Source organism: Odocoileus virginianus, chromosome 9 (assembly GCF_023699985.2).
Source record: "Odocoileus virginianus isolate 20LAN1187 ecotype Illinois chromosome 9, Ovbor_1.2, whole genome shotgun sequence".
In the NCBI taxonomy this organism is placed as follows: domain Eukaryota; kingdom Metazoa; phylum Chordata; class Mammalia; order Artiodactyla; family Cervidae; genus Odocoileus; species Odocoileus virginianus.
The window spans coordinates 69,217,054-69,228,611 of NC_069682.1; the positions used below are offsets into that span (position 1 = coordinate 69,217,054).

The window sequence follows — 11,558 nt, forward strand, 5'->3', positions numbered from 1 at the left end:
TGTTCTCCATAGTGGTTGTACTAGTTTGCATTTCCACCAACAGAGTAAGAGGGTTTCCTTTTCTCCGCATCCTCTCCAGCATTTATTGTTTGTAAACTTTTTGACAGCAGCCATTCTGACCAGCGTGAGATGGTACCTCATTGTGGTTTTGATTTGCATTTCTCTGATAATGAGTGATGTTGAGCATCTTTTCATGTGTTTGTCTAACATTCTCTCAATAAGATGGCACTTTATTTTCCAAGATGATTCCTGTTCCTTGCTGCAGTGAGTAATAAACCCAATGAGTTTGACTAGAAAGGGGAGTGTTTGTAGTGGTCTCTGGCTAGAAATATTAACAAGTACAAGGCTTCTCCTTTAGTTATTTTATAACTAAAATAAGCAAAGCTCAAATATGCTGAGAAATTTGCCCAAGACTATGGCAAGAGAGTAGCAGCACCAGTACCCTCTGCATTCTTGTTTATTGCAATACCGGGCTTGCTGTGGTCCCCACGCTTCACTTTCCTCATCTGTCATGAAACAGACACTCTCCATTCTTCAAAGGCGCCTCCATCCCGCATCTTCCCAGAGGCAGAGGAAAACATCATCAAAGTCCCTCTATTGGGAGGACAGGGACCTGCCAAGTTGGGAAAATAATACAGAAGTTAAGTGCCATTTTTACACCACCATTTCCTTCCTTGAAGAAGTTTTAGAATGATTAATAGAATAACAAATAAAATACTAGCACAAAGCCTGGGTCACTGAAAGGTAATTGTCCTTCTTTAACCGAAAAAAAAAATCTCCTTCTCCCATGCGACCTCAGGAAATTACATTCCTCAGAAAAGTGGACAACTGAAACTCATGCCCATTAAGTCCAGGAGAAAAAATGCCCCTAAATTTGAACTGGATTTAGAAGAAAGAAAAGTTTTCGTGTTGAGGTGTATGTCTTCCAGGTTTCTATGTAGAATGAAGTGGTTATTAACAGGTCGATGATGCTATAATGGATTTGCTTCCTATACCCATAGGCCAGTCTCTGGACAGGGAAATGGGAGGAGCCCACTATCTGCAGAACAGTGAGAAGGACCACCATTTCCATAGACCCTATTTGTTAAAGTTTGTAGTTGCAAACAACAGACTCCACTCCAGTCAGTTTAACTCTGAATATGCATGTATTGAAATATAAACCACAGTATTTGAAACTACAGAAAGGAAATTTGCAACATCATTGTGGGGTCAAGGGGTTTCTTTATCCCAAATTCTTCTCTCATTATTGATGTTGAGAACTGGAGGCTGGAAATTCTACCTTGGCCACCCACAAGGAGAGCAGTGATGGTGGGCAGGGAGATGAAGATGAGGATGCCGTGAGGATGGGAGTGAAAACAAAAATCCTGTATTACATTGCAGGCTCTGCAGTTACTCTGGTCATGAGGAATGTGCTCCTACATTCATTCTTTCCTTCCTCAAATAATTATGAACTGACTCCTTGGTGAACTGAGCTAAGTGCTAGGGATAAAGGGAAGACATGATCTCATGGTGCTGACAGCCAACTGGGTGAGGCAGAATTAAGGCATGTAGACCATGGAGGAAAGGAAATAGGTAGGTTGTGCTGAGAAGTGTAGTGGAGAGGACTCCGAGGAGACGGAACTGTTTCAGAAGCAGCCACAGTCCAGCCCTGCAGGAGTCCTCCTCGGACTTCACATTTTCTGGGGACCACTCTTCCCATGTCCTCTGCAAAAAGAAAGGAACTTGTTGAGTGCCATCACTGTAGCTCCAGACCTGGACACCCGTCATCTTGACAGATCCTAGATTTTCCAAAATATATAAAACCACAGTCGTCATAACCCAAATCGCCAATAAGAAGGAAGTGAGTTTTCCAAGCCAATGTGGGGCACCTGGGGGCACTGCAGACCCGCCCTGGAGGGTGGCTGAATCAGTGGTCCCATTTGAGAAAGTGGAGCATGTGATTAGGCTCAGATGATCATAAAGAGGCACTTAGTGTTGACCTTCTGGCAAGCTGGCCCCTGGAGACCTCGCTCAGTGTGGGTTTCACAGGACACTGCCGCCTCTTCTCCTGGCAGCATCGAGGAGGAAGACCCTGTGCAGGGTGAATGGTGTGAGGTCCCTGAGCTCCACCTCTTTCCCCAGCCCTTCCCCTCCTCCTGTGCCCTGCCCCTGTCTTACCACTGGGACACTATCCCTTCACTGCAGATCTTGCAGCCCCTTTCTGTGAGGAAGCTGTTCTTGTCCCCTTTGCAGCCGCCATATTATATAAAGACTTCACAGCGCCCGGTCTTGGCATTGTAGAAATACCTCGTCTTCTGGTCATAGCAGGGACCCGGGAATGCCGGTCCAGGCAGATGCTAGGCCTAGAAGTTGCTAGAATGGTAGGGGCAATGAGTCAGTTATGAGGTGGTCGTCACAACTCGGGACAAGGTCAACAACTGGAATCACCAGTTTGTTTTTCAATAGAGAATGTTAGGGCTGTGGGGGATGGCCAAATTGAAAAGCCCATTTGGAAACCTCCTTTGGGGACAGAATTATGAATTTGCAGAGCATGACATGATATAGTAATCATGTACAAATGTATTTCTCCTCATGAATCATTTTGAGAAAAATTGGTATAATGCCTTTGATAAGCCTCAAAAACTTCTACAAGACTTCCCTCATTGTCCAGTAGTTAAGAATCTGCCTTCCAATGCAGGAGTCCTGGTTTTAATCCCTTATCAGGGAACTAAGGTCCCATACACCTTGGGGCAACTAAGCAGGCAGGCCATGACTACTGAGCTTGCTCCCCACAACTAGACCCAACCCACCCAAATAAACACATAAGTGCTCAAAAAAATAAAAATAAAAAACCCACAACTCTACAACCACACAAAGAGGTCACAGGTAAAAAACATTCCCTATATGTCAATAATTACTCGGTCTGGATGCCTGAGTTTTATAATACCAGGTAATATCTGTGCTTTGTGTACAGTACAAATTTTCCACCATTAATAAAAAATGTAAAGAAATCATGCTATAATGGAAAAAAGGCATGAAGAAGACATACCAGTGTGTTTACTTCTGTAACCTCATCCAAGGACCGTATAAATTGAATAGTGATACTATTTACATGTTGATATTGGGATTATAAGATGAAATATAAGTTTTTTTTTCATTCTTTATCTGACACTGAGTTCCTAAAAATCTTGGTATTTCTTATGTGATAAGAACAGTAAAACCGTTTTCTGCTGTATGAAGTCGATGATTTTGGAAAGACCCTCATAACCCAGAATGGGCTCTTATTGCAAAGGAGAGGACTACCTACAGAAGGGTTGAAACTTTCATTGCTATCCTCCCCGTGGTCTTCTAGCCTCTGTCTGCTCACCTTCCCTCAGCCTCAGGGAGGGGAGAGGAACTGTCCATTGAACAATCTCCAATGGAAAACTCTTACTTATTGTTCGCAGATTAATATACATGATAAAATTCACAGACAGTGAAATGGAAGAGATGTGTAGGGCAAAGAGGGAGTGGAGGTGTGCGGACTCCCATGTCCCAGTGGAACACAGCACCCTCACATCACTCTCTTGTATTCACCACTCGGAAAACTCTCTGAACCCCAGTATTTGTGGATTTTTATAGAGGTTTCAAGAAATAGGCTTACTGATTGAATCACTGGCTACTGGTGATTGATCTCAATCTCAGTGCCCTCCCCTCTCCCCAGAGGTGCAGAAAATACAAAACCTTTCTTACCATGTCTGAGTGTTTGTGTTGGGAGCTCCTTTAATGAACGTTTCTCCAGTTGCTTTCCATGAGCTATGAAAGAGAGTAAATTTCAAGAGTTTCAGGAGGCCTGGACCATGAAACAGGGAAAGGATCAAATATGGATAAGAAAATAAGTCAAAAAAGGACAAGGGAAAGGGCCTGGATACTTTAGCAGTATTGTATCAGCCTTGGTCCCACAGCCTACCACACAAGGACTATGTTTCTTGCTTTCCCTGAAGTTGCTGTCCTCCATGGTTTCACATCTTTCAATTAGTTTTAATAATGGAAGAATAACCATTATTTGGTAAAGAAATATTTTTACTTGTCCAAAGCAAGTAGGTGGAGAAATATATTTTTTTAGATTAACACATTGGGATGAAAAATAAACAAATCTGGATGTGAAATGTGAATAAATTCTTTCTATTCATTACTTGTCATCTGTTCAAAGAACTCATGTAACATGTTTCCCCTGTTCAGATGAGGAAACTGCAGATGACTTGCCCCAGGACACAGTCATGTGGGTAGTAGGGTCAGGATAAGATACTGTGAGGTCACAACCCATTTGATACACTACCTGATTCTGCTAGGAACTTGAAAATACAGATAACTGGTAAGTGTTTCTGGGTGCAGTGTCCTACTTTCCCTACTCACCTCTCCCCAAGCCTCATATGAGCCCTCAAATCACAAGGGAAGGTGAGTCTGTGTTTTTCCCTGAAGTGGAATACATGGTTTCTGCACTAAAACCATCTGATTCCCAACACCCAATGGGAGAACCACAGTTAACTGACTTCTGACACAAAATCTGTGGAGTTTGGGCCGATGCCACAGGTTGAGGGATCTAGATTGTCCTCTCTTCAGATGCCAGCCAAGTGGTCTTGAGTCACTCATGCTTCTGACCAAGTGACTAAAAATGAGAATTTCCACCACCCCAACTCCATGCACAATAATCAGTAGAACCGGTGACTGATCTCAGGAAAACTCTTATTGTTCTCAATCAATGTACAGGATAAAACTCAGAAAGAATGAAATGGAGGAGATCTGTAGGGCAAAGTGGGAGTGGAGGTGTGTGAAGCCTCCATGTCCTGGTTAGATGAGCACCCTCATATAACCTCCTTTTGTTATCATCCCGAACAGTCTCTGAATGCCAATATTCTGGATTTTTATTGAGGTTTCACTAAATAGGCATATTGATCGAATCATTGGCCAGAGGTGACTGATCTCAATCTCAGCATCCTCCCTCCCCTTTCCCAATAGGAGCAGAAAGTTCAAATCTGTATTTCCTTTATGCATTGCTTTAACCATTTCCCTTATTAAACCGGATCCTGCTTTGACAATCTTGGCACCTATGAAAGACAAAAATTCCACAATATTCAGGAGTCTTAGACCATGAACCAGGACAAGGTTCAAATATGGATAATAAAATGATAGTCAAAAGTCATCAAGGGAAAAGGCCTAGAGACTTTGCTAACATTATATCAGCCTTGTCCCAGGAGCCAGCCACACAAGGGCTGTGTTTCATGCTTTCCCTGCAATTGCTCTGCTCAGTGATCCCAGGTCTTTGTGATTTATTATTACAGTAGAGAGATAATCATTATTTGACACATAAATATTCTTTCTCACCCCAAAGCAATAGGTAGAAATATCTTTTCAGATGAACATATCCTGGTGGAAAAATGAGCAAAATTGACCATGAAATGTGAATAAACTCTTTATATTTATGACTGGTGATATGTTCAAAGAACCCATGTAACAGGTATCTGCTGTTCAGATGAGGAAACTACAGATGATTTTCCCCAGGACACAGGGCATGTGGGTGGCAGGGTCAGGACAAGATACTGCCCTGTCACATTCCATTTGATATACTATCCTATTCTCCCAGAAACTCTGAAAATACTGATAACTGGTAAGAGTTTCTGGGTGCAGTGTCCTATTTTCACCACTCGCCTCTCCCCAAGCCTCATGTAAGCCCTCAAATCACAGGGCAGGGTGAGACTGGGTTTTCTCCTGACATGAAAATTGTGGTTTCAGCACCAACACCATCCAATTTCCAACACCCAATGGGTGAATCACAGTCAACCAACTTCTGACACCAAATCTGTGTAGTACGAACAGATGTCAGAGGTTCAGGGATCCAGACCGTCATGTAGTCTTGAGTCATTCATGCTTCTGACCAAGTGACTAAAAATGAGAATTTCCATCACCTTACCTCCATGCTCAGTAACTCAGTAGAGCCGCTGATCCAACTCAGAAAACCCTTACTTACTGTTCTGACATTAATATACACCATAAAATTCAGAAACAGAAAATGGAGATGTGTCGGTCAAACAGAAGGGGAGGTGGACAGAGCTTCCATGTCTCAGAGAGCATAGCACCCTCACACAACCTTCATTTTTTACCACCCTGAAAACTCTCTAAATTGCAGTATTAATAGGTTTTTAATGATGTTTGACAAAATAGGCATATTGATTGAATCGTTGACCAGTTGTGATGGATCTCAATCTCAATGCCCTCCTCTCTCTGCAGAAGTGCAGAAGTACAGAAGCTCAAACCTTTATGTCCATTTTTGGAGATACTTTTCTGCAACATTTTTAGTATATCTTTTCCCACTCCTTTAGCAGTCTTGACACCTATGAAAGAAAAAAAAAAAAAGCCAAAATTGTCAGGAGTCTTAGACCATGAACCAGGACAAGGATCAAATATGGATAATAAATAAATAGTCAAAAATGGACAAGGGAGAGTTCTTGGAGACTTTGCTAATATTGTATCAGCCTTGGTCCCACAAGCCAACCACACATGGCTGTGTTTCTTGCTTTCCCTGCAGCTGCTCTGCTCAGGTCATTCTGATAATTTTTTAATAGAGGAATAATCATTATTTGACATACAAATATTCTTTCCAGCCCCAAGCACATAGGTAGGGAAATTTTTTCAAATGAATTTATCTTGGTGAAATATTACTGAAATTGACCATGAAGTGTGAATAAACTCTTTATATTTATAACTGGTGATATGTTCAAAGAACCCATGTAACAGGCATCTGCTGTACAGATGAGGAAACTGTAGGTGACTTGCACTAGGACACAGGGCATGTGGGTGGCAGGGTGAGGGCAAGATACTGTCGTCTTGTCACAACCCATTTGATATACTATCCTATTCTGCCAGGAACTCTGAAAATACTGATAACTGGTAAGAGTTTCTAGGTTCAGTGTCCTACTTTCATTACTCCCCTGTCCCAGGACTCACCTGAGCTCCCAAGCACAGGGGAGAGTGAGTTGGGATTCCCCTGGCACCAAATATGTGGTGCTCTAGCAACAACATCCAATTCTCCAAACACTCACTGGGTGTCCAAAAAGCCAATTTACTTCTGATACAAAATCTGGGGAGTTAGTACAGATTCTCTAGGATGAGGGCTCAAAACTGTCCTCAGTTGAGATGTCAGCCATATGGTCTTGAATCACTCATGATTTGACAAAGTGGCTAAGCCTCAAAAGTTCCATTACCCCACCTCCATGTTCAATAACTCAATAGATCTGATGACCAAACACAGGAAGACCACTCATATACTGAGCTCATGTTATCATTAAGGATAAATCGAGGGACAGTGAAATAATGAGATCTGTGGGGAAAGGTGGAATGGAGGTGCTAGGAGTCTCCACGCCTTAGAGAGCACAGGAGCCTCATATCACCACCATATGTTACCACCCCAAAGCTCTCTGAATGCCCATATTTATGGGTTTTTATTGAGACTTAACTAAACAGGTATATCAATTAAATCATTGGCCACTGGTGACTGTTCTCAATCTCAGTGCCCTCTCCTCTCCCCAGAGGTGAAGAAAGTGCCAACCTTTAAGCACGCCATCAAAGATTTTTGAAACTATCCCTTTTAGTGAATGTTTCTCAGGTCCTCTTCCAGGGCTTATCTGCAGACCTATGAAAGACAGTAAATTCCAAGAGTTTCAGGAGGTCTGACCCATAGACTAGGGCAAGGATCAAATACGGAGAATAAAATAATAGTCAAAAAGGTACAAGGGAAAGGCCCTGCCTGGAGACCTTACTAATATTGTATCAGCCTTGATCCCAGGAGCCAACACACACAGGGTTGTGTTTCTTGCTTCCTCTGCCATAGCTCTGCTCATTTATCCCAGGTCTTTCTGATTAGTTTCAATAATAAAAAAATAATCCTTATTTGACACCTACATATTCTTTCTTGCCAGAAGCAAGTAGGAAGAAAAATTTTTTTCGGATTAACATGTCCTGGTGGAAAACGCACACAATTCACCGTGAAATGTGATTCAAATCTTTATATTCATGACTGGTAATCTGTTCAAAGAAGGCATGTAACTTTTTCCCCCTGTTCAGGTGAGAAAATTGCAGATGACTTGCCCCAGGAAACATGACACGTGGGTGGTAGGGTCAGGACAAGATACTATCATGTTATATAACCTATTTGATATGCTACCTGATTCTGCCAGGAACTCTGAAAATACAGATACCTGAAAACAGTTTCTGGATTTAGTGTCATACTTTCATTACTCCCCTTTTTGGAGCATCACCTGAGGCTTCAAATCACAGGGGAAATTGAGTCTGGATTTTTCCCTAGCACCAAATGTGTGATGTCTCCACCAAGAGCAACCGATTTTCCAAATACCCACTGGCATCCAACAAGTCCATTTACTTCTGATTCAAAAACTGTGGAATTACTGCAGATTCTGCAGGTTGAGGGGTCTTAACTGTCCTCAGGTCAGATCCCAGTGGCCAGGTCTAGAGTCACTCATGCTTGTGACCAAATGACTAAAATCAGGGAGTCCATGACCCTACCTCCATATTCAATAAATCAATAGAAACTGTGACTGAACTTAGGAAAAACACTTGCTTACTCTTCCCAGATAAATATACAAAATAAAACACAAAGCAGTACAATGGAGGAGATGCGTAGGGCAAAAGGGGAGTGGAGGTGTGCCCAGCCTCCATGCCCTAGTAAGGACTGCACCCATACATCATCTCCATGAATTCACCAGCCTGAATGTTCTCTGATCCCAGTATTTATGTATTTCTTTCTAGGGTTCACTAAACAGGCATATTGGTTGGATCATCAGCCACTGGTAATTGACCTCACTCTCCCTCCCCTCTCTGCAGAAGTGCTGGAATGACAGGTGGTAATTGTAAACTTTAAATGGGTGTTTGAGGTTTCTTGGAGACCAGGCCCATCCTGAAGGTACCTTGAGTTGCTTTTTGTGATTCATTTCATATCCTGGAAAGTCAGTAAATTGCAAGAGTTTTAGGAGCCCTGGGCTATTAAGCATGAGAAGGATCAAATATGGGTCTTTTTATTACTACAGTACAGTGAGGTTCACAGACAAGGCAGAGACCAAGAATAGAGAGTCTCAGAAATGGAGTCCCTGATTTGGTAGAGTTGGGTTGGAGATATATGTATTTTAATTTGAAGATATTTCTTCATGAGAGTCATGATGTCCGTGGAGTTAAAAGTTTGTGACTTCAGACTTCCCTGATAGTCCAGTAGTTAAGAATCTGCCTGCCAACGCAGGGCTTGTGGGTTTGATCTCTGCTTTGGGAAGATTTTGCGTGCGGCGAGGCAACTAGGCAGGTGAACCATAACTACTGATCCCAGATGCCTAGACCCCTGCTCTGCAACAAAATAAGCCACCCTACAAGAAGCTCACATACCACAAACAGAGAATAGCCCACCTAACTAGAGAATGTCCTCATGCAACAAGGAAGATCAATGCAGCCAAAAACAAACAAAAATCCTGTCCAACATGGCAGGAAAAAAATCCTGAGAGGGTTGGCAGCACTCACCCCACCCATGCCCCCTGCTCTTTCCATGGACTCCTCTCATTTCCCTCCAGTGTGTAGAGAAGAGGTGAGCCCAGACTTACCGTGGTCATGGCTCTTGTTAATACCCTTTGGGGTGCTATCCACCAGGATAACCAAGAGGACGAGAAGGGCTGCAGAGAGGCAGAGCTGGCTCATCTTTGTGGCCTTGCAGGAGGGCTCCTGAGGATGCTGGGGATGGACTGAGCTTTTATTATCCTGGCCGAGGGGTGAGATCAGGTGATGAGGAGGGGAGGGGGGATGGGAGGGGTTGGATCAGTCCTGTTTATTGCATAATCTCCCTATCTAACCATGACTTCTGCTTCTCTCTGCAGGGGCCAGATATCCAAAAATAGCAGGTCTCAGACTTAATGATGCCTGTGGCCTCATATAAACCTAGGTGGTGATCAGACAGGTGGAGTTTGTCCAATATGGTCACTCAGGGAGCATTCTAGCACCTAGAGCCATGCCAGGTATGTGATGGATGGTCAGTGAGTGGATGAGAGCTGATCAAAGGACATTTAAATGATCAGCAGTGTGTTAGCTCATGTCATCCTTTTCAGCCTAGTGCAAGTATCATCTCACCTGGACCTCAATACCCTGACCCCCCTCACCTACCTCAGATGACATGTGTGATACAAGACACCTTCCTGCAACTATTGCCACAGCTCCTCCACTGGATGGACGTGTGCTCTTTACCAGGCACTGGTCCAGGCGGGAACTTAGCTGGAAAAGATGATGTCCTTCTGGGCTGTAACCTGCTTTCTGCTTCAAATAAAGGAGTAAGAGAAGGGGGCAGAGGGGAAACAGAGAGCTGAACATGTCTCCACAGCCTGACCACCTGCTGGCCCTCACCTGGTTTCACAGACAGGAGGGCTGTCTGCTTGAGTGAACCTCAGGGAAACTTGGAAGGTAACCTACAACCACCTCCTTCCTCCTGCTCTCTCCTGTAGTGGTTTTGGGATCACACTCTGCCTTTTCCTAACTTTGTGCCAGAGGATAGAGATATCCCAGAGACCCCTGTGTTCTGGTATCAGATGAGATCCGTGCTGCCCACATCATGGGGTTGCTATGGAAGCAATGGAGGCAACAGATATATATTCCTTCTCCCTGAGAAGCCAAAGTCCTTTGTAGTAATAAGAACAATGCTGAGTACAAGGGAAAAGTCACAACCCATTTAATCAAGTATCTTATTCTGCCAGGAATTCTGAAAATACAGAGATTGGGAAGGTGTTATGAGCGTTCTGCTATAGTATAGTCCCAGGGCCATGACTCTCAAAGCAGACACAAATGATAGAGAAGAATGAGTCTGAAATTTGTCCCTGACTCCAAACATGTTTCCCTTGTGGCTCAGCTGGTAAAGAATCTGCCTGCAATGTGGGAGACCTGGGTTTGATCCCTGGGTTGGGAAGATCCCCTGCAGAAGCAAAAGGCTACCCACTCCCGTATCCTGGCCTGGAGAATTCCATGGACTGTATAGTCCATGGGGTGGCAAAGAGTCGGACATGACTGAGTGACTTTCACTTTCCAAACATGCGAAGTCTCTACAGCAACCCATTTCCCAACACCCACTGAGCATCCAGGAGTCAATTCTCTTCTGACAGTAAATCCACAAGGTGACCCAGCCCCCACAGGGTGAAGTCTCAGTCCCCGAGGGTTACCCACATTTCAAGAGTTAATCACAAGTCCATATGTGTGACCAACTAGGTATAAATTCATAGGCTCCACGACCCACCTGCCTTGTTCAATAACTTATTAGAACCATTCACAGTACTCTGGAAAGCCCTTTACTTACTGTCCCCAGTCATTATAAAGCATGAAATTCAGGGACAGAAAAATGGAGAAGAAATGTCAGTCAAATGGGGAGTTGGGGGTACCGAGAATCCAAGCACTCTCAGGACTCTCCCTGCTCACATTCCTTTGATGTTTGCATGTTCCCTGAGGCTCTCTGAACCCAGTCAGTGTTCATGGGTTTCAGCCGAGGGTTGGAGGTAGGCAACTTGATA

General features: G+C 43.6%; 1 long non-coding RNA gene across 2 annotated transcripts; it reads right to left on the minus strand.

Annotated features, from left to right (window-relative positions):
- Positions 1-784: 784 nt before the first annotated feature.
- Positions 785-9,761, minus strand: LOC139036515 (uncharacterized). Of its 2 annotated transcripts, none has more exons than XR_011489280.1 (6): positions 9,618-9,761; positions 7,565-7,648; positions 6,273-6,350; positions 3,712-3,774; positions 2,158-2,352; positions 785-1,721 (listed from the first exon to the last, which is right to left on the minus strand). It is a non-coding gene; the product is annotated as an uncharacterized lncRNA (long non-coding RNA). The 2 variants fall into 2 exon arrangements; XR_011489279.1 differs by having other exon boundaries at positions 785-1,778.
- Between the last annotated feature and the right edge of the window lie 1,797 nt (positions 9,762-11,558).